General features: G+C 37.9%; 1 long non-coding RNA gene across 1 annotated transcript in view; it reads left to right on the forward strand.

Moving 5' to 3' along the window:
- The window catches only part of LOC125100370 (uncharacterized), a 57,237-nt gene that overhangs the window by 23,380 nt on the left and 9,660 nt on the right, over positions 1–24,197 (forward strand). Inside the window, exon 2 of the long non-coding RNA XR_007127518.1 lies at positions 5,600–5,802. This is a non-coding gene — a long non-coding RNA (uncharacterized LOC125100370). The remainder of the gene's footprint in view (positions 1–5,599; positions 5,803–24,197) is intronic.

A 24,197-nucleotide genomic window follows, 5' to 3' on the forward strand; every position in this document is an offset into this window, starting at 1 on the left:
CTTTTTAAAATTGAAGTAGAATTGACATACAACATCCTACTAGTTTCAGGTGTATATCATAGTGATTTGATGTTTTTATATATTATGAGAGGATCACCATAAGTCCTGTTACTGTCTGTCACCATACAAAGATGTATGATTTGCAAATATCTTTTCTCATTCAATAGGCTGCATTTGTTTTGTTGGTGGTTTCCTTTGCTATGCAAAAGTTCTTTAGTTAGATGCCCTCCCAGTTGTTTATTTTAGCATTTTTTGCCTTTGCCTAAGGGCACTAATCAAAAAAATATTGCTAAGACCAATGTTGAAGAACTTGCTACCTATGTTTACTTCTAAGAGGTTTATGGTTTCAGGTCTTACATTCAAGTCTTTAATCCATTTTGAGTTTATTTTTGTATATGGTGTAAGATAGTGGTCCATTTTCCTTCTTGTACATGTAGCTATCCAGGCAATTATACTCTGAATGAAAAAGAAAGCAAGATGTATTAATTCCAGTTTTATACTGGAAGGAGAGAAAGGTCTGAGCATATTGTGAAGGGCAGTAAATAGTCATCTTACCTGGGTTGCTCAGTTATTGGGCACCTGCCTTCAGCTCAGGTCATGATCCTAGAGTCCTGGAATCCAGTTCCGCATCAGGCTCCCCGCTTGGTGGGAAGCCTGCTTCTCCCTCTCCCACTCCCCCTGCTCGTGTTCCCTCTCTCACTGTATCTTTCTCTGTCAAATAAATAAATAAAATCTTAAAAAAAAAAGAACAAAGGATAGAAGAAACAAATATAGTCCATTTATTCAACATTTAGTTACTATATACCAGACATTGGTAACCTGTTGCTATTTTAAGACTCATCAGCTCTTAGTACTTGGGAGTTCTAAAGAGATGACCTTATCTTTCTCTTAGAGTCTACGTCTACTCAGAAGATGTCAAATATCCTAGTACTTTTAATAAACATTCCAGTCACCCTGCATTAATTATTAGACACTGCAGACTTGGGCATAACTGAGTTCTCAAAGGCAGTTATGTCTTCTAATTTAGTATTGATATGGGTCTTCTGTGGCTCATTATGCTACATTGGTATTTTTCATAGTAGTCAATTAATTTTGTAGCTCAACTGGACAGAGTTGGTGCTACTTTGACATTTAATGTCAGGGTGGCAGAGAGTTACATTTAAAAAAGAAAAATTGCTGTATTGGAAATAAAAAGTGTTTAAAGGAATTGTTTTATATTGTGAAGATAGCTAATGTTTTGTTTCATTTTGCTTTTCCTTTACTCATAGGCACTAGGGACAGCCAAGGTTTTTTAATTCATTCTTCAACCTGTGATAAGAATTCCATGTCATCCTTCAAAGACGGTTTGATATTTATCTTCTTTAAAGGTCTCAAGGGAAGGAAAATCTATAAGCTACCTTGGTGACCCATCTTAGTGTAGAATAGCCCTTATACATTTATACAAGAAAGAATGAAGAAAATTTCAGTTTGACATAAAAATCATCATTTATGCGGCACCTGGGTGGCTCAGTGGGTTAAGCCTCTGCCTTCAGCTCAGGTCATGATCTCAGGGTCCTGGGATCGAGCTCCACATCGGGCTCTCTGCTCAGCAGTGAGCCTGCTTCCTCCTCTCTCTGCCTGCCTCTCTGCCTACTTGTGATCTCTCTCTCTCTCTGTCAAATGAATAAATAAAAAAATCTTTAAAAAAAATCATCATTTATAACAGGTCACTGAGGATGAGGGGACGACTACACATTCCTTCTCTTCCCATGTGGAGAAGACTAATGACCTCTCACAGCTCTAACTTCCCCCTGCGTTCTGCCTGAAATCCTTGTGATCAGTGAATGTTAAATGAAGGGAGATCAACAGTTGTCAGGCGGTGGATGTATTTTTGGGGAAATGAGAGGTTGAGGAAACCTGAATATCCTCCTCTTCTTTCATCTTTTTTTTTTTTTTTTAATCCATAGGTTTTTTTCCTGACTTTCTGCTGGCCTCATCCATTTCCTCCGCTCACAAGCTTAGGTCATGACGAGTCATGACACTGGGGTGCAGAACTCTCTGAGGATCTGTGACAGAAAGGAGGTGATTAAAAGAAGAAAAAACCAAACAAAAACAAAAACGAAAAAACTGACTTAAAGTGAATGAGGTTGGGCCAGGCATAAAAGCTGGAGTGTTCATCTCAGCTCTAACTCAGAAGCTGATGCCCTGGGGATAGAATGGACGGGTAGTAGGTGAAGGGGATATATTTTGAAGCAGCAGCTTAGTAAATAGACTCTTGGGCCTCTGTGTAATATAAGGCCCTGTTCCGTTAGGTCTCAGGGATAATCCATGTTCTCCTGGCTACATACGCCATAGTTTGAGACTTTAAAGAAAGCAAGTAAGAGCAACCAAAGCAGGAGTTATATTTTAATAAGATGGTAATTTTGAACTACTCTCTCTGGAGATGGTCTATTCAAAAGTTTTGTGGGTATGATGCTATTTTAATGAAAGCAGCATGAGAAATGCATCATATTACTACATAATCAAGCTGTGATAATGTTTTCATTAGCTATTACATCACTGCTCTGTGATCTGCTCTGATTCCAGATGAGATTTAAGGTGTTGACTGCGGACTATAAAGTCCAAAATTATCTGGATCTTGGTTGCTTTATTCTCCCCTAATGTGATCATTATAAATTTAGAGTTCTGGGGCATTTTTGCTGCTGGTTTTCAGATTACTTTGATAGAAATTGGAGAATAGGATACATGAGTCCTTGCTTATTAGGAAGTCAGCTTTTGGGGCAGGGGGTAGAGAGAGAGAGAGACAGGGTGGACATAAAAATACTGCAAACAGCATCTGTTAACACTGGGCTTTCTTTGAGAGAGGAAGTTTTATTTCAAAATGTTAAATATTTAAATTATTTTAAATAACTGGTTGCTTTTAAAATGTCAAGTATTGTTTTATATATATAATCTTGTACTTAACTTGTATGGAGTTAAATTTATGTTATACAATAATGTGGTTCTGGCTTAGGGCTAGAGGCGCTAACACGCGTTACAGACTGAATGTTTGTGTCTCCTCAGAATTCCTATGCTGAAGCCTGTCTTGAAGATGATAGTGTAGGAGTGCTGACAATGTTGGGGTTACATGTTCTGAGCCTCTTGGAGATTACCTTAGAAATAGCCATCGAGGCTGGGATGGAGGGAGGCTTGCTTCAGGCTTCCATGAATCTGTTAGAGATAACAGAGTTTTTTTTTTTTTAATCCTGACTCACAGGTGGCCCATAAGATCTAATAAAGTTTAGCTGTCACATAGGTATGCCAACCCTCTGAAATGCATGCAAACTCTTTTATCTTACTGTAGTGCCCCCCACCCTTGCCCCACCATCTGTCCCCTTGCTCTATAAAATTTATAGACTAAGGTCCAGACTTTGCAGAGAATAACTGTGCAGGGTAGGTCATCACCCGCCCAGTCTATCCTGGCAGTAAGTTACCCTGAATAAAACTGTAAACTGTAGAGGGTCACCTGCTTTGTTTTTCAGTCTCAAAGTGCCTCTTCAGTTTGGGGGATAGTTTTCTGTTCCTCCCCCACCTTCTGGTAGACCTTATTTGTAGCTAAGGACTTTGCGAAGTCATTAGGTTTAACTGAGGTCATGAAGGTGGGGGGTGGGGGGCTTATGAGGGATTAACATCCTCTACGGGGAAGAGGGCTTGAAGAGAGACTGGAGTGCTTCCCCCCACCTCCATGAAAACTCAGTGAGAAGGCAGCCAGCTGCAAGCCAAACATCCTCTACGGGGAAGAGGGCTTGAAGAGAGACTGGAGTGCTTCCCCCCACCTCCATGAAAACTCAGTGAGAAGGCAGCCAGCTGCAAGCCAGAAGCTGGCTCTTACCAGGAAGCTTATCTGCTAGCACCTTGATCTTGGATTCCTCAGCCTCCAGATCTTAAGAAATAAATGTTTTATTTAAGCCACCTACTTTATGGTATTTTGTTCTAGCAGCCCGAGTTGACTAGGATAGGATGAGAATATCAAAACAATTGTAGGATATAAAATATTCTCTCTTTGCTTCTTTTATGAACATTCTTTTGAACTTTCTAACTACCTTTCACAAATCCCTAGCTGCCATGGACCCATCCTACTGGCTTCAGAAAGTATCTATCTCTCAAAAATCTGTACTTTGGAATTTTACTTGTTTTCTAGTACACAGCCAAAAATGTATGTCATTTATCAGTACATCTCCCTCCCTTTTAACCCATATTCAAATTACCGCTAATTCTCATACCAACCCCCCTCAATAATTCTGATTCTTCCCTTTTGGTTCCTATCTATACTAGTCCAATTTATTATCATCTCTTGATTGCAGAAGTCTCCTAATTGGACTCCTTCTTCCATTCTAGCTCTACTCCAGTCCATTTTATTCAAAGTGATCAGCATCATCTTTTTTTTTCTCAATGGATTTATTTTTCAGAGCAGTTTTATGTTTATAGAAAAATTGTGTGGAAAGTACAGAGTTCCCATGTACCTCCCTGAACCCAGTGGTTTCCCTATTATTAATGTCTTGCATTTTTGTGCTATACTTATTACAGTTGATGAGGTATAATTGATACATTATTATTAACTAAAATTCGTAGTGTTATGTTAAGAGTTTTCTCTTTGTAGTGTACATCCTTTGGGTTTTGATTTATGTATAATGGTATGTATCCACCACCAGAGTATCATTCAGAATACTTTCACTGCCTTAACAATCCTCTGTATTCTCCTGATTCGTCCTTCCCTCCCCTCTCCTTTGATACCCACCAAACTCCCACCCCTCTCCATTCACTATTTTGAGAATGAAAGTCTAACATTTTAACACAATGTTTTATGATTTATCTGTTTATGCTATTAACAATATTTAGATTAATTTGTTTTACATTATAAGGTCCTAGAGCAGTATATGTGGTGTTTTGTTTTTAAGATGAAACCATTTTGAGGATTTCAAGGAAGCTGAGGACCCTCATCCTGTATTTACTGACATCCATCCTATCATGTAATTTCATGTAAAATTTCACTGGCTTCATAGGCACTCTGAATCCATGCTAAGAACCCCTGTCCCAAAGAGAACAATTTGTATACAGTTCTTTGTACCTTATGGAATAAAGTACTAACAGTTTCTTTCAATATTAACTAAAATGTGTAAATTTAATGTGCAAACTAAAATTTTAAGATGTCCTCCTGTGGTAGCTCTATTGGTTATAAAGAAACAGAATTCACTTTTAGAACAAATTTGATGAATATATTTTTTCTCTGGTGAATAGGGATTTTTTTTTCCACTGCTGTTTGCGCTTTTAAGATTGCCCAAACATTCATAGGTTGTAAAAAGTCATTCTCATTTCTGTGTTTGTGAAAGCCATTTCAATATGTGCGGTTTCTCATTTGCAGTGTTTTCTCTTTTTCATTTTCATTGTTCCAATTGTTTTAACCTATTCAGTTTTTCTTATAAATTATTCCTTCTCCAAATATCGGATTCTGTTTCTAGATAGAATATTTACTGAAGATACTTGAGTTCATAGAAATAATAGGACTGCAGATCTAGGAAAACCCTCATATGATTACATTAACTTTCTTGGCTTGTCCCGCTCTCCACCATGATCTCAACAGGTTCCACAGCAGATCGCTGAGAGGTCCACAGCTTCAATGCCTCTCCCATAGCCATGGTCCACTCTCTGGCATTTGCAAAGGAGGCCTGAGGGTTCCATGGGCTGCTAGATTTCAGCAAGACCTCCCAGCTCTGTGTATTTGATGAGTCTATCTCACTAAGAGAAGCTTAAGGGAAGGAAGCCCAGAGACCTCACTTTTTGCTGGTAAGGCAATCACTCTTCATTTATCTTATGATTACAAGTATCCAAGGTAATAATCATCAAAAAATGCTGCATTTAGAACTGCTTACCCTTCTAAAAAAAATCAGGACAAATCCCATTACACTTTACTCTCATGTTTATCTAAGTCACCTTCAGAAGCCCCAAAATTTCAATTCATAGATCATCACCTGGTTTCATGCTCCATAAGCTTCAAATATCTCCTGATATGACCAAGTCATTTGCCTCCACACTGTACTTCAAATTCTTTCACTGTGCTTTTACAGTGTATCATGAAAATCTGAAGTCCTTGATATCTGCAGCTCTCTTCTCATCATTCCCTTTACCCTTTTTCTTTAACTGAAACCTAGTCTTTTTTTTTTTTTTTTAAGATTTTATTTATTTGAGAGAGAGAGAGAGACAGTGAGAAAGGAACACAAGCAGGGAGGTGGGAGAGGGAGAAGTGGACTCCTCACTGAGCAGGAAGCCTGACTCAGGACTAGATCTCAGGACCCTGCAATCATGGCCTGAGCTAAAGGCAGATGCTTCACTGACTAGGCCACCCAGGTGCCTGAAACCTGGTCATTCTTGAGGATATGGATACTCATCTAGTTTTTTTTACTGGTGACGATTTTAAAATCTCACCTCCCACATATAGTGGAGACTGGAGATGAGGTAGATGTCCTCCTGTTTCATTGTTTTTTTTTTTTCTAGATTACTGTATTTCCCTTCTTGGTAGTCTATAAACCTCATTGAAGATTTGAAAAGCTGAATCACTGTTTTCATTATTGATGACTTCAATAACCTTGTGGATGATCACACTCAATCCCTATGAGCTTCTTGACCTCAGTTTTCCTGATCATATTATAGTCTATGTGCTGAACTTTGTCATTACCAATAGGTACCCCACCTTCAAAATACTGAATTTGAACATTCTACTCTTTAACCAATTGTATTTACTATTGCTGCTATAATGATCTTAGTGGCTTACCCAACACCATTGTTTTATCTTGTATTTCTGGAAGTAAGAAGTCTGAAATGTGTTTTAGAGGCTAAAAGCAAAATACCAATAGAGCAGCATTCCTTCTGGAGACCCTCTGGAAGAATATGTTTCTTTGCCTCTTCTAGCTTTTAGAGGCCACCTACTTTCTGTGGTTTGCGATGCCTGCCTGCCTGCCTGCTTGCCTGCCTTCCTTCCTACCTTCCTTCCTTCCTTCCTTCCCTTCCTTCCTTCCCATTCAAAACCAGAACCATGGCATCTCCAAATCTCTCTGAATTTGACTCTCTGTTTCTGTCATCACATCTCTTATTTGTCTATGATTTTTCTGCTTTCCTTTTGTCATGGCCCTTGTAATTATATTTGGCCCACCTGGATAATCCAGGGAAATCTCCCCATTTCAGGATAATTAACTTAATCACATCTACAAAGTCCTTTTTGCCATATAAGGTAACATATTTACAGGTTCAACGGATTGGTATGTGAACGTCTTCAGTGGACCATTATTTTCTTCTGTCAGATCAACTATCTTATATTTCCAGGTCATTTACTTATTCTGTCTTTGTCATTATTTGATTACATTTGGATCTAATTCATTTAATATACTACTTAGGCATTGTGTATTACTGTTGTAATAGACTCACTTTTCTCCTTATCCAATTTATATTTGATGGCACAGACACTCTCAGCACCCCCTCTCGCTTTCTCCTCTGCACCCCTGCCTTCTATAACACTCATGAGATTGTATCCTTGGTTAAACACAAGCAACTCTCTGTTCACCCATTTTGTATCTGCACCTGAGCCACAGAAAGTGGCTGGAGAAACACAACTTTTCATGAAGATGTTTCTTATCCCTCTCCTCCTCTTTTCTTCCATGTGTAGGGGCTTTAATAGCATACCTGTCCTGTCTCCAGCTTCTTATTTACATGGCAGTAGAGGAGATGTGACTTTATTTATTTGAGAGATTGAAAGGGGCTATTGGGAACATTTCCATCATCCTCCTTGGCATCTGACTGCCTGCAGGAGTTCCCCGTCCTATGTGCTATGTTGCTGTGAGGGAGGTTTAACTCTATGAGGAAGCCTGCAGTTTTCCAACACTGATGATTACTGGGTTGGCAGGTCTGTCTAATTGTGCACTTTAATATTAGGGATTCTGCTTGTCCACAGATATCAGACACATTTCCCACAATCAGTGTTATAAAAAAAAGGTGATATTTTATTTCCTATTTGCTTTTTTCTCAGTTGAAACACAACTTGAGTTTATTATTTATGGAGTACTCCTATATCTGACCATTCTACCTAAAATATTCCTTTCATTCTCTGATCCTTTGCCTTGCTTTGTTTTTCTTTGTAATAATTACAGTACTTGCTATGATGTATTTATTTATTTGCTCTGTTTGCCCTACTAAATGTAAGGTCCACAGCATAAGACATTTATTTTAGCTATATCCATAGTGCCTGGAACAGTGATTGACTTACAATGTGTATTTGTTGAATGATTATTGAAAGAAAGAGTATGAGAACATTTTCAGGAACATCTGAAGATTCAATTTAGACACCTATAATTTTATTTTGCTTTATTAAAAAAGCGCCAACTCTCAATTATCCAGGGTAGAGTTGATTAATTTGGAGATTAAATGTGGTAAAAAGTAATAATAGTTCATATGTTAAAAAATTAAAATCTGAAAAATTTTGGTGTATAGGAAAAAAGTTTTGTATACCAGGAAGAGTCTATTTTCTTCTTTTCTTTTTAAATATTTTATTTATTTAAAAGAGAGAGAGAGAGGGAGAAAGCATAAGCAAGGGGGAAGGACAGAGGGAAAGGGAGAAGCGGACTCCCTCCTGAGCGGGGAGCCCAATGTGGGGTAAGAGTCTAGAAGGATGTAATAAATAACATCTATCAAATATATCAAACATATATCAAATGTATGTTCTTCAACTTGGGAATATCTTTCCTCTTGTCAGCCAGAAATATAGAATGTTAATTTGAATTTTGGAGTTGAAACAAAAAAGCAGAGTGGTTAAAGAAATCATTCAATAGAGGAAAAAAATGTACCCTTTCTTCTTTATAGCATGTTATAGGGGAAAAAACAAATTTTTTTGAAAAAAATTTTCTTTTATGCCCTTTCTTAGTTCAAGTGGTTTGAAAAAGTGAAAGCATGATAACAGACCCTCTTTGAAAGCTGTGATAAAATTTGGTTCCATTAGCCATGGTTAGAGAAATGCTATTCTATGGGGAAAAAGTTTATTTGAAGTCTCAGAGTGAAAGATATAGCAAATACCTACTGTTCCTCTTCTCTGGTAGGAGACCTAGGTTTTCCTTTTCTGAGTCTTCCCTTTCCACTTGCAGTTCCTGTGATTGAGGTGGGCCTGATTGCTCTCCTAGTTCCAGAGGGTGTCAGAAGGATCAGGCTTGCGTGATCACCATATTCCATATCCCTGGCTACAGTCACTGGTATGGAGATGAGCTCATGACCCAAACAGTCTTGGTCAATGCTAATGCCAGGACTTCAGCTGGAACTTTTAGAACAAAGTATGCGTTTTAGCTGGGGTTGATTGGCTTGGTAGAATATAAAACTGTGGCTGCCAGGGCTGTCTTAGTGGAGGCAGGCCAACTCACTGAAAATCAATTCTACAAAAACTAATTTTCTGAAATTAAATTTCCCAAATGAAAATTTGCTTAAATGACAAATCTACCAATTTACCAAAATCTTATTTCTTTTAACTACTTATAAGGATTACTGCAATTTATACTTAGTGGATGTTTTAAAAGATGTAAATGCTTTTTAAAAATGAGCTTTTATTTTTTTAGTTCTTATTTTTATATAAGCATCTTGAAGAATTTATAGGTGGTAAATTCTAAGATTATGGGGTGATTTATTCTTCTAAAAATATTTCATGTTTAGAAAACAATATTTCATCATTAACAACTAAGAGCATTTTATGTGAATTTTTTTTCAATTTCTGTTTCCTTCATATCTTTTTAATTTCAGTTTTTGTCTTTTTGTATTGTTGAGATTCTTCTGTCACTCTTCCATGTGACCTTTAAATCTCAGTTTATTTCCAAGAAGTGGTAGTAAAATTTAATATTTGGTATGAGTTTTTCTTGATGCCTTCCTCTTAATTTTGTACTTTAAGCATATAATTTTTTACGATTTTTAATCAATTTCTATTTTGAGTCTCCAGAATTTTGTTTTTTTGTTTCCTATATGCTAAATATGACATAGTAATCACATAGTACATTACAGTAATAACAGCAATCACCTCTCTTCATTCTAATTTTCCTAACGCTGCTTTGAATAGTTTTATTGTTTAAAGCCAAATCTCTTAACAAATTATTTCCAAGTTCATATATTCAATTGTTTATTGTGGGAAACCAGAATAATGTCATTTCTTTTGGGTGATTTTTTTTTTTTTATGTCATATTCTTTCACTTTTGGGCATTTTTTAGCTTTTCTGTACCAATTCCTCAGATGACATATGAGCGTAACTTTAATTTTAGCAATTGTTTACAAAATTTCGACAAAGGTATTAACATCAACAAAGTCATGAGACAAATTTATTTTCACAGCATTGGTTTTGGAAAAAAAATTGGTAAAATGACCTAAAATCTACTTTCTACCACAGAGGAGAGACTTGTTAAAAATGAACTTAATGCAGAGCTAAGAGATAGATTGCTGACAACAACATCATTTGAAACCTGGATCCTAATATGCTTTAAAGTAGAGATTGGAGATTGGGTTGTCAGGGATGTAAACTTGGAACTAGACTTTAGCATATAGGAAGTATATTGGGATCAACACCTATAGAATTGAAGTAAAGGTGGCTGATTGGACAGAGAGAGAAGTTGGGCTATGATGTAGTCTCAACAAGGACTGCAGACCACCCCACTTTTTTGGGGAGCTGGAATTCCTATATTTACCTCTATCTTTTCCTAGCATCAAGGGACCAGGGAAGCTGAACTGTAAACAGAAGTTTGCATGGGAAACAAGGGGGAGTAGTGACTTTACTCAGCACACAGTGAAGCCTTCGATATCTTGCACAGTGGAGGATTTCTTTCTGGTGACTGTTCATGTCTCTTAGAAGTGGTATTCTTTCCCATGGAAAGTGTCGGATAGAATCACAGTGCCACTTCTGCCTCTGAAACCCCCCTATTTCCAATCTCACTGTTCATAACTTTTTTGTAACAAAATTTAATTTCTCTTTTTTCCCAGTTCTTCTAGAAGGTTCTGCCATGTGTCTCCTACTGCCTTTGATTCTTAGAACTAAACTAATGTGTAAATACTAATGAACATATAATCATTTTCATTGCACAGGAATGAGCTATATCTGGGAGAGGGAAGTCTCCAAATAGGGTTTTTACCTGGTATCCTATATGAATGGGGCCCTTGATTTGCCTTGATGCCAAAGTCTTCGTGGTATCTGATACCAAGACTTAACATCTGTCTCTGAAAGACTTAAAGCATACAGGCATACCTCGTTTTGTCATGCTTTGTTTTCTTGTACTTTGCAGATACTGTGTTTTTACAGATTGAAGGTATATGATAACCCTGTGTTAAGCATGTCTGTTGGTGCCAATTTTTTCAATAGCATTTGCTCATTTTGTGTATCTGTGTCACTTTTAGTAATTCCTGTAATATTTTAGACTTTTTCATTATTATATTTATTATGGTGATCTGTGATCAGTGATCTTTGATGTTACTATTGTAATTGTTTTTGGAGTGCCACCAATCGTGCCCATATAAGAAAGTGACATTAGTTAATAAATGTTGTGTGCGTTCTGACTATTCCACTGACCAGCCATTTCACTCATTTCTCTTCTTCTCCTCAGGCCTCCCTATTCCCTAAGATGCAACAATATTGAAATTAGGCCAATTAATAACCCTACAATGGGGTCTGTATTCAGATGTTTAAGTAAAAGGAAATGTTGCACATCTCTCACTTTAAATCAAAAGCTAGATATGATCAAGCTTAATGAGGAAGGCATGTCGAAAGCCAAGGCAGGCTGAAATCTAGGCGTCTTGTGCCAATCAGCCAAGTTGCAAACATGAAGGAAAAGATCTTGAAGGCAATGAAAAGCATGACTCCAGTGAACACAGAAATGATAAGAAAGTGAAACAGCTTTATTGCTGATATGGAGGAAGTTTGAGTGGTCTGGATAGATCAAACCAGCCACAACATTCTCTTAAACCAAAGCCTAATCCAGAACAAGGCCCTAACTCTCTTCAATTCTATCCAGGTTGAGAGGTGAGGAAGATACAGAGCAAAAGTTTGAGGGTAGCAGAGACAATAAACAAGTGAACAAGATAAACATGGTCATTTCAGACAGCAATAAGTGCTCTGTAGAAAATATAACAGAGTAATGGACAGAGAGTGGAAAGTGGGAGCCGCTTTAGGTAGTGTGATCAGAAAAGGCCTTCACGGGTGGCATTTCAGCTGAAAACTGAATAGTGACAGAGCTAGTCATGTTAAGGTCACGGGAAAGATGAATCTGGGCAAAGAAAATAAGTGGTGATGGTGGATCGGAGCCTATTATAGACGGTAATAGACACTTATTTTTATTCTAATCGCAATTGTATTCTGATGGAGCATTTTAAGTCAGGGAACAATATAATCTGATTCATGGTTTAAAATGGTGATTCCGGATTTGGGAGACATAAGATTGTCAGGGAGCAAGAGAAGAGGCAAGGAGACTGGTTAGTGATTCTCCTAGTCCAGGAGAGTGATGATGGTGGCTTGAAGTGGTCTATCAGAGAAGATGGAGAGAAGTGAGAGAATTGAGATACACTTTGAAGTTTGACTGTAAGACTTGCTGATAAATTGAGATAATGCTAGGGAAGATAGTAGTGAGGTAATGAGAAAAATCAAGGTTGATAAATTTCCTTCTTTCTTTCTTTAAGCAGTTTCCTCACAAAGTGATGGTCTTCCTTTGCCACTTGCATCTGCCCCCTCTCATGTTCAGTAATAGACCACCTTCCAGGTATTGTTGTGAGAGATACTTTATGGAAAGAGAAGTCTGTCTTTTGCCCTGACTGCCTTGTTTTTCAGAAACAGGCCTACTAGAATTTTGATGACTATGTTTCCATCTTAAAAACACCATGTTATATTTGCTGCCTTTGTTTTTGCTGTTACCCCTTGCAAGTTTGTGTCCCCACAAAATTCATATGTGAACTCCTAACATGCAGTGTGATGGTATTTGGAGATGAGACCTTTGGTAGGTGATGAAGTCATGAGGGTACAGCTATCATGAATGGGATTAATATCCTTATTAAAGAGATCTCAGTTTCCTGGACCCTTCTGCCATGTGAGGACACAGCAAGAAGACAGCCCTCTATGAACCAGGCAGCAGGCTCTTACCAGATACCAAATCCGCAAGCACCTTGATCTTGGACTTCTCAGCCTCCAGAACTCTTAGAGATAAATATTTGTTGTTTGAGCCACTCCATCTATTGTATTTTTGTTATATCAGCCTGAGTGAACTATAACACCCCTGCCTTAAATTGTTTGACCTGTGTCTCTGGCCTCTTCCAACCCTCTCCAAGCTCTAGAAACACAATTTTATCTTTCACATATTAACTCTTCTCTTTAATTTTCCCCACTGTCTTCAGCGGTATTAGCCACTCTTTCCTTCTGTGTCTTTTTGTACCTGTCTCTAATATTTTATTAGAACACTTTCTCTATTCTATTTTCATTGTTTAAATTTTTGTCTCTTCTGTTGGAATGTGAGCTCTTCAAAGGTAAGAAAAACATCCTTTTTCATCCTGGTATCCCTAGCACAGAATCTGGTACATTATATGCTCTGATTAAATGTTTGATCAATTAAAGGCATTGAGTTACCTCCCATTCTGTTTTAATTAATTTTACTTGTAACCAATTACTGAAATAAAAGTGTTATCAAATAACACCTAAGTTCCATTCTTACCAAAACAGTTAATTTATGTGTTTAATGTTTATTTAAAGGGATCTTTTAAATTTCACATTACATTTTTCCAATCTCTAAGCTCTTTGCTGTACTGGGTCCAACACATGTCTCAGAGAGTTAAATTTTGCTTACCTGTGTGAAAATAGGTGAATATTAACTGACCTCTTTCATTTTTCCCCTGTTCCTACTAATATCAGTTCTGAAAAGCTTCAGCTCTGTACTGTTTGATGGAAACTTGTCAACAGTATGTCCTAGTGTTGCCACATGAACTCTTCCTAAGGAAGACTGTGGAATAGCTTGGCTTTTTTTTGAGGAGCATTTGCTTCTAAAAAGCAACTGGTTCTCTGTTGCCTTAAGTCTGCAGGTAAAGATGTTGATGGTGAGAATGATGTCCTGTGTGAAGGGTAGCCAGAGATGATTTTAGCTTCAGATTCTGCTCTTGAAGATGAATGTGCTTCTTCTTATTTTGGAAGATTTATCTTTTTTTTTGCTTTGAAGCAAAAGGATAGGGAGAGAAACAATGTGATGATTCAGATTAAAAAGGGAAAGACACTAATGTGTGTCATATTTTGGCAGGAAGAGACAGAAGGATAAGTACACCTTTCACACTTTACCAGGGTGATAATTGTGGTAACTAAGTTGAAATAGAAGGCATTCGTCGATAGAATATGTTTAAAAAATATTAAATTGTTAGCAGGTTTGAATATGCATTTTTCTAAGTTAATTATTGGAGGGAAGCCAAAATAATTATATTTCGACCAAGGATAGAATGGAGAATTGTGCTGCTATTACTGTCTTCTAAAGAAATGCAGAAATTGGTGTACGTCTGTGGTGATACTGGAGTCTCAAGCAGCTTACCGTTGATACATATTGGGAACAACATGGTATTGGCTCATCTCAAGATAAAAACCTCCTCGGCAGCCTGATTTCTTTGCTTCTCTTTGCAGTAAAAGTCCTCAAAATTGTTACCTGCACTTCTGGTCCCTGAGAGCTTTCTTCATATCTGCTTACACTCACTCTTCTCAGGTTGTTGCTACTTCACATCCCACCGAAATCTCTCTTATCAAGGTCAACAAACAGCCTCAGGCTGCTCCGTTCAATTTTCAGTCCTCATCTTACTTGACCTATGAGCAGCGTTTTACACAGTCAAGAATTCCTTTTTTCTGAGAACTCTTTATTCGCTTAGCTCCCAGGATACCACGCTCTTCTTATTTCTTTCTGCATTACTACTGCATCTTCTCTCTCACCTCTTTTCTGATTTTCTTATTTATCCTGACCTTTTAATGCTACTTTGGCTCAGGCCTCAGACCTTGGATCTTTTCTCTTTCTCTCTCTCCTTACTGTGTTGGTGATCTCATCTGCCTCATGGCTTAAATTTTGTCTATGTGTTTGCAATTGCCAGATTTATATCTTTTGACCCAGACCTCATATATCCAGCTGACTATTCGATAGCCTCGTTTAGATCTCTAATAGATACTTCAAAATTAATATGTCCACAGAGGGATTTCTACTCTTGTCCTCTCCAAATTTATTTCATTTACATCTCCCCCATATCAGTTAGTGATGGCTCCCACTTTCTAATTGCCCAGCTCTGAAAGCTTATACCAGTCTGTTAGAGTATACATTGACTCCACCAATCCAGAATTTTGCATTTGCTTACAGTCTCTATTCCTACTAACAGGGCCTAGTCTACCATTATCCCTCATTGGGATGGTTGTAATAGTTTTCTAACTACTCTTTCATGTTCCATAATTACTGCACTGTAGTGTTTTCTCAAATGACAGAATAGTCTTGCTAAATGTAACCCACGTCATGTCACTCTTCAAATCACCTTCCACCAGTGGCTCTCGTTTTTCTACAGAGTCAAAGCAAAAGGCATTACAGTATATTATGTATTAGTATCTTGGTTAATTATAACAAACTACTATAGACTGAGTGGCTTAAATGATAGATACTCATTTCTCGTAGTCCTAGAGTCTTGGAAGTATAAGATTAAGGTACACTGACAAATTTGATTCTTTTTTTTTTTTTAAAGATTTTATTTATTTATTTGAGAGAGAGAGAGAGAATGAGCAGGGGGAGAAGCAGAGGGAGAGGGACAAGCAGACTGCACACTGAGTGTGGGGCCTGATGTGGGGCTCAATCTCATGTCAGGAGATCCTGACCTGAGCCCTAGTCAACATTCAGATGCTTAACTGACTGAGCTACCCAGGACCCCCCAACAGATTTGGTTCTTAATGTCCTCCTGGCTTTTGGAGGGCTTCTTACTGTTTCCTCACATGGCAGAGAGAAGAAGATCTCGTGTCTTCCTTGTCTTAGAGGGGTGCTGATTTTATCATGGCCTCATCTAAACCTAGTCACCTCCCAAAGGCTCCACCTTTAAATACCATCACGTTAGGAGTTAGAGCTTCAACATTTTGAGGAAGACACAAACATTCAGCCTGTAACAGCTTATAAAAACCTCTTGTTCTCCACTCCCCCCGCCCCCCCCCACCCGTAGGTCTCAGGCCTTCCTTATAGTATGCTGGTCTGACCATGACAGCCTTCTTCCTTTTCCTTGAAACTACAAGGTACTATCCCACATCACGGCTTTTGAATTGACTGTTTTTCCTGAAATGTTCTTTCCTTAGATACATGTATGGACCTACCCATATTCCCCTTTAAGCCTTTATTCCATTGTCACTGGATAAATGAAGCTTACTCTGAGTAACTTGTTTAAATTTGTGACCTCTTTCCAAACACTCAAAAGCCTTTTTACTTTTGTTCATTTTTATCCCATGGCACTTTTGCCTTCTAATATATTGTATATGTGATGGAGACAGTGGTTTGTACTCATTGGATATACTTCCTCGCGGTACCTCTTATGCCTCTTGCATTTTGGTGGGTCATATAACTTTTTTGCTTGTGGAATATGTGTGGAAGTGATGTGTATCGCCTCTAGGCCAGGGTGGTTCAGAGCAAGTATTTCTTCTTCACGTTTCTACTTTCTTTCTTCATCTCTTGGCTGGCTGCTGATGATTGAGAGAGACCGCTAGAAGGAGAAACCTGATTTTGTGAATCACAGGAAGGCTGTCCATAGAACACCCAATTAGAACATGATATGAGGAGAAAAAAATGTTATCGCATTCCAAAGGTATGTCCAGCTTCCATTCTCATAGGCTAATGCCCATGATATTTTATTTCATTATTTTAAAATTTATTTAAATTCAATTAGCCAACTTATAGTACATCATTGGTTTCAGAGTAATGTTCAAGAACTTATCAGTTCAAGAACTTATCAGTTGCGTATAACACCCAGTGCTTATCACCTCTTGGCCCTCCTTAATGCCCATCACCCAATTGCCCATGCTATTTTAGAACATTTAGAATATCACCCTGAGAGCATAACTGGATCAGTGCATTCACTTGAAGCTGAGTGGGGTAAGTAATAGCTATTAGTGGAGAGGAGTATCAACAATTAATATGGATACTATAGGTGTCATCAACAATTTCAAGAGTTTCTTAGATGAATTAAATAAGGATCACATGCATTCAAGATCATTGAGTATTGACTATAATTTGGGCTAGTTTATGTGAAAGTTAGTATCTTAAATCTTAGCATGTGAGTTAGACAGGTCAGGAGAATATGGTTTCTAGAAGGGAGTCAAGACCCTACTTTTTAGATGTCTGAGCCAAAGTTAAGGAACAAATTATTATATTTGAAGTTTGGGAAACCAAATAGATGTTCAGGTAAAAAGAGAAATCTAGGTGCTACTTCAAATAGCCATTTATAGGCTGACCTGATGATAAACTTGGGGCTGTGAGTTTATTGTACAGAATTGGCTCCTGCATCTGATATGTCTTAGTTTATAATTGATTATTTAATGTTCCCAAAGCTAAAAGTTTTGGGTGATGACAAACAAGAAGAGAGCAGATGTTTTCACCTTTGCTGCCAAATAAATACCCCCACAATGCTTTGTTAATGAAGTAAAGGAATGAATAGGCAGAAAGGTTTAATTTAGATATTTCAAAGATGATTAACAATCTTAAGTTGTTCAGTGTGCTAAAATATATTTGGTTGTATCTAGGTAATAATCTGAATATGAATTTTTTTTCACAATTTCAACTAGCTCTTAAGTTTATGTGGGGCAGTTTTTAGATATGAAATGTATTTAGAAGACAGTTTGTGATACAAAGTACATCCAGGTGATCCTTGACCAACTCAAGGGTTGGGGCTCTTCCTCCCTCTGCCTAATATAGTTGAAGATCCATGAATAACTTTTGACTTCCCAAAAACTTAACTGCTAATAGGCAGAACCAGGAGAGATCACTTTTTACTGCCATGTGCAATTTACTGGAGAGATGAACTGCTCAGGCGGAGATGATTAGGGTCACACGGCATTTTAAGCAGATACTTGCAACACTTGAGCTCTCTGCAATAGCAACAGGAAGTGGCTATGAAATTATTATGGTAGTACAGTATGTACTGTAGTTAATTTTATGCAGTTTGATTTAATTTTTCATCTTTATATTTGTTTACATTTCTCGCAACTCTGAGTGGTACCAAGTATGGTCTGTAAATGTTCGTGTGCATAACTTTTCATAAACTTTAACTTTTTATAATAAATTGGTATATGTTTTATAGGTACTAAATGATAAAATAGAGTACTATCTACCTATATTTTATGCATTCATGACATAGCTTTCTCTTAATTTTTTCAAGATTTCTAGGCTACATGGTTTGTCTCTTGAGTTTTTTCATTCCTAAAAATCTTCCAATGTATTTATTGAGAAAAATCTTCAAATAAATATATCTGTGCAGTTCAAATCCATGATTTTCAAGGCTCAATGTGTATTATTTGCAATTAAAGTCATTTAATTAATAGTAACTTAAAAATAAGTAAAGAACTGGGGCGCCTGGGTGGCTCAGTCGTTGAGTGTCTGCCTTTGGCTTGGGTCATGATCCCAGGGTCCTGGGATCGAGCCCCATATCAGGCTCTCCGCTCAGCGGGAAGCCTGCTTCTCCCTCTCTCTGCTTGTGTTCCCTCTCTCACTGTGTCTCTCTCTGTCAAATAAATAAATAAAATCTTTAAAAAAAAATAAGTAAAGAACTAAAAATAGGGATAGCATTAGTTTAAGAGACATAGTATGAATCAAGCATTTTTTTTAAAAGACTATTTATTTGAGAGAGAGATAGAGGTAGAGGGAGAAATAGACTCCCTGTACAGTAGGGACCCACTTGTGGGACTTGATCCCAGGACCCTGAGATCATGATGTGAGCTGTAGATAGACGCTTAACTGACTGAGCCACCTAGGCACCCTGAATTCACCTTTTGTACAGAGAACTGCCAACACTTAGTGTATATAAAAGTGACCATGGATATCAGTATTTTCCAAAATCCACAGGATAAATTTATTCAAAATGTAGACAACTAGGATTTTTTTTTTTAAAGATTTTATTTATTTATCTGACAGAGAGAGATCACAAGCAGGCAGAGAGGCAGGCAGAGAGAGGAGGAAGCAGGCTCCCCGCTGAGCAGAGAGCCCGATGCGGGGCTCGATCCCAGGATCCTGAGATCATGACCTGAGCCGAAGGCAGCGGCTTAACCCACTGAGCCACCCAGGTGCCCCGAAAACTAGGATTTTAATATGTGATCTCATATGCTTGATTTCCTAGGTCAGGAAATTAGGGTTTGCTTCTCAATGAACAAACAGGAAAAGCCAGGATTATATATATGTTCATTTTATGTTGAAATAAACTTTTGTTTTAAGAAGGATGCAAGGCCCACAATGTCTTTGGGTGGGATTTAATGCCTAGGTGTGTGGCTCTTTATTAGCTGGAGTGATGGGTGATAATAATTCACCCTCCTTTGCTTTGTTGAATCCAGCTAAGTTCTCCTAATGATGAGCTGGAAAGTTGTTTCGACCCTTTGCCTACTTCCTGAAGATGTGGCTGGTGTTACTGCCTTATTGTCAAGTTTCTCTGTATTGTCTTCATATTGACCTCTCTTGGTCCACAGGCAAACATGAGAGTTTTGATGAATTGCCTACAAATTGTGTATATTGTTGTTGTTTTAGAGAGGGAGGAAGAGTGGGAAGGGGCAGAGGAAGAAGGAGGGAGAGAGAGAGTAGACTCTTTGCTTACTGCAGAGCCTGATGTAGGGATCTCACAACCCTGAGATCATGATCTGAGCCAGAATCCAGAGTTGGATGCCTAACTGACACCTAGGTGCTCCAGAGATTGTGTTTTTTATCTTATTTTTACAGTGACTCAAAACAAATATCTGAGATAACATTCTAGCCACCATCCTAGTCAATGCTTTGTTGAGTCAACTCTCTGTCAGGATAATCTTTTGAGCTTTCTAAAACACATTTCTCTCCCTGTATTTTCTCCTTTTCCTTTTATGCAGGTTAAAGATTAGGTGTTTTCTTTGTTCAGAGGTGTGTGGAACAACATAAATGTAAAAATGGTAGTGAAAATTTATTGAATATCTTAAATTTTTTTATGGTTATGTTCAGTTAGCCAACATATAGTACATCATTAGTTTTTAAGGTAGCATTCAAAGATTCATTAGTTGTGTGTAACACCCAGTGCTCATCACAACATGTGCCCTCCTTAATACCCATCACCCCATTACCCCATCCTCCCATCCCCCCTCCCTTCTGTAACCCTCAGTCTGTTTCCCAGAGTTCAGTCTCTCATGGTTTGTCTCCCTTTCTGATTTCTTCCCATTCAAATTTCCCTCCCTTCTTCTATGGTCCTCCATGCTATACCTTATGTTCCACATATGAGTAAACCATATGATAATTGTCTTTCTCTGCTTGACTTATTTCATCTAGCATAATCCCCTCCAATTCCATTCATGATAATGTAAATGGTAGGTACTCATTTTTTCTGATGAATGAATATCTTCTGAATGCTAATTACTTTACTCCTTTGTAAATGAGAACAACTTTAATTCTCATAGTACCTTATAAAATGTGTATTGTTATTATTCCCAATGTTGACCTGAGAACAGAGGGCTGCAGTGACTATATCACAATCATATTATACAGAACAGAAATGGGTAGGGTACTTTCCTTTCTAATGAGAATTTCCAAAGCTGAAGTCACCTGAGGAGACTAAAACTGGTGTTCTGGAAATAGAGGAGAAATGGAGTATCTCTAAGATAAAAGTAACAGGACAGAGGAAGATTTTCCTCTGATTAAAGTGAGATTCCCCAGACTGGGAAGAAGAGGTCTGTGGATCTCAGAAGCCATGAGAATTTTTCTGATTCCTGACCCAGGATTAACATACTCTAAAGGTAGGTCATCAAGCTTTATACAGCCTATGGGTCATGTCTAGCTGGCTGCCTGTTCTTTTTGTTTGCGTTTTCATAGACTTTATTTTTTTAACAGCAGTTTTGGGTTTGTAGAAATATTGAACATAAGGTAGAGATTACTTATATGCCCTCTGCCCCCAACCCATGCATAGTATCTCCATTATCAACATCCCCCACCAGAGTGGTACATTTGTTACATTTGTTATAATTGATTAACCTGTATTGACACATCGTTATCATCCAGAGTCCGTAGTTTACATTAAGGATCGCTTTTGGTCTTAAATTCTGTGGGTTTTGTCAAATGCGTGATGATATGCATTTACTATTATAGCATCATACAGAGTATTTTCAGTGCCCTAAAAATCCTTTGTGCTTAGCCTATCCATCCTTCCATTTCCCGACCCCTGGCAAACACTGGTTTTGTTACTGTCCCTATAGTTTTGCCTTTTTCAGAATGTTAAATCTCTGGAATTGTACGGTATGTGGCCTTTTCAGACTGGCTTCTTTCACTTTGTAATACGCATTAAAGTTTCTCCATGTCTTTTCGTGGCTCGACTGTTCGTTTCTTTTTATTCCTGAATAATATTCCATTGTCTAGATGTACCGCAGTTTATTTATCCATTCACTACTGAGGGACATCCTATTGCTTTCATGTTTTGGCAGTTAGGAATAAAGCTGCTATATGCATCTGTATGCAGGTTTTTGTATAGACGTAAGTTTTCAGCTACTTTGAGTAAATACCGTGGATCATGATTGCTGGATATTTATGTTAGTAAGAGTTTGGTTAGTTCTTTAAGAACCTGCCAAACTGTCTTCCAAACCGGCTGTTCCATTTTGCCTTTCCACCAGCAATGAATAGTTCCTATTGCTCTATATCATAAACAGGATTTGGTGATATCAGTATTTTGGATATTGGCCATTCTAATCGGCTGCCTATTTTTGTAAATATAGTTTATTGGGGCAAAACCATGCCCAGCTGTCTACATATTGTCTATGGCTGTTTCTGCACTGCAGTGGCAGAGTAGAATAATTGTGACAGAGACCTATGACCTGCAAAGGCTAAAATATTTACTCGCTGCCCCTTTATAAAGTATTTACCAACCCCTGTACCACAGAGTTGCTGTTACTGTATCTGTTCTGGGTATGGCTGTTTTACATGAAGCTGACATTCAGAAAATATTTTCCTGTTTCCTATGACCCTATTAAAACTCTTGCAATATCTTAGTAGTTATGGATTAAATAAATTCTTGAACAGATTCCTGAGGCTCCATATTATTTTAAAAAATCATGCTTTGGGAGTGCCTGTGTGACTCAGTCAGGTGGGCATGCAACTCGATTTTGGCTCAGGTCATAATCTCAGGGTCATGAGATAGAGCCTCATGTCCTCGGGCTCTGCATTCAGTGGGGAGTCTGCTGAAGATTTTCTCTCTCTTTCTCCCTCTGTCCCTCTATCTCTCTCTCCCCGCTCTCTCTCTCTCTAAAATAACTAAATCTTTAAAAAATCATGCTGTATTTCAGGGCGCCTGGGTGGCTCAGTGGGTTAAGCCGCTGCCTTCGGCTCAGGTCATGACCTCAGGGTCCTGGGATCGAGCCTCGCATCGGGCTCTCTGCTCAGCGGGGAGCCTGCTTCCCTCTCACTCTGCCTGCCTCTCTGCCTACTTGTGATCTCTCTCTGTCAAATAAATAAATAAAATCTTTAAAAAAATCATGCTGTATTTTGATTTATAGGCACATATATTTATTTCTTAGAAGTCTTTTTTATTTTTTATTTTTTTGTTTTTTAAGATTTTATTTATTTATTTGACAGAGAGAGATCACAAGCAGGCAGAGAGGCAGGCAGAGAGAGAGGAGGAAGCAGGCTCCCCGCTGAGCAGAGAGCCCGATGCGGGGCTCGATCCTAGGACCCTGAGGTCATGACCTGAGCCGAAGGCAGCGGCTTAACCCACTGAGCCACCCAGGCGCCCCAGAAGTCTTTTTTATTGTTATTTCCTTAAGCACATGAATTCAATTAAGGTTAATTTTAATATACATTTTCTTTTAGCATTCTCTATTGCCCTCCCCTTTTTTTCTAACAAGCAATTATGCCTCTCCCCCTGTTTCACTGACTCACCCTGCTATGTAGCAATTTAAAATAGTGCCAAGGAAAGATGCTTGTCCCTGTTGAATCTGTGAAGCTGTTAACTAGTTTCTTCTCAGGTGTCTGCTGAAGATGAAGCATGTTTTCAACAAATGTGTTTCAGGGACTCTCTGGCTAGTTTTTCATCATTATTTTCAGCTACAAGGAGGTTCTGACCAAGAGAATCCTTTGTACTCTAAATATTATTTTACCAAATTGCCATCTTCACACATGTAGTAACTTCACATTTATTTGGCATAGACAACATGACCTACAGAGTAATTTATGATCTAAATGCAGCTTGTAATAGCAGAATTGCTGCTGGTGCTTAGAATTAATTCAGAAATCACTGTCTGTAACGTAATGATTTACCATTGTTTTTGAACCATGTTATGGAACCTACAAGTATTAATTAAGAATTATGGCATAAGGCCAAAGAGAATCTGGTGAAGTTTTATGTTGTAGCGAAACAACATAAAAAGTACTTTGAATATAATATCAAAGTATTTTGAATATAATAAACATTTTCATGTTTCTAGATCAAGTTGGGAGAGATATTGTTTAATGTACTCTGAGGGCTTGAATCATGCCACATTTAGTCTACAATTTGGATAGTCTAATAGATAAATAGGTCCCTTTTGTGAATTTTAAAAACTTAGTAAGAATAATTCACCAAGTTTGAAGCAATTAAATGGATTTAAAATTGAAGTGAGACTTAAAGAGGAGGATTTTATAGAACAGGTCAACAGTGGTGATTTTTAAAAGTTGGATTGAGTTGAAAAAAATTGGTAAACAATTGGCAATAGACCAGAATGAGGAAGTGGAGATTCATGGAATGTTTAAACAATATGGTCTGTCTCAGATATAGTGCATCCCTGAAGGCTTAGCTTAAAGTAACTTTCTCCCCAAGCAGTTACCAGAAAATCCCTACTAAAAGTGATGATGCTAATGAGAACGGTCATTAACATCTTATAGCATTTTATAGCACTCTAGTCTATAACGCCCTTTCTCAAAATGAAGTTCATTTGATTTCATAATGTGTCTAGAAGGTATCTTTATTTCCTG

This window comes from Lutra lutra, chromosome 5, assembly GCF_902655055.1.
Source record: "Lutra lutra chromosome 5, mLutLut1.2, whole genome shotgun sequence".
Lineage (NCBI taxonomy): Eukaryota > Metazoa > Chordata > Mammalia > Carnivora > Mustelidae > Lutra > Lutra lutra.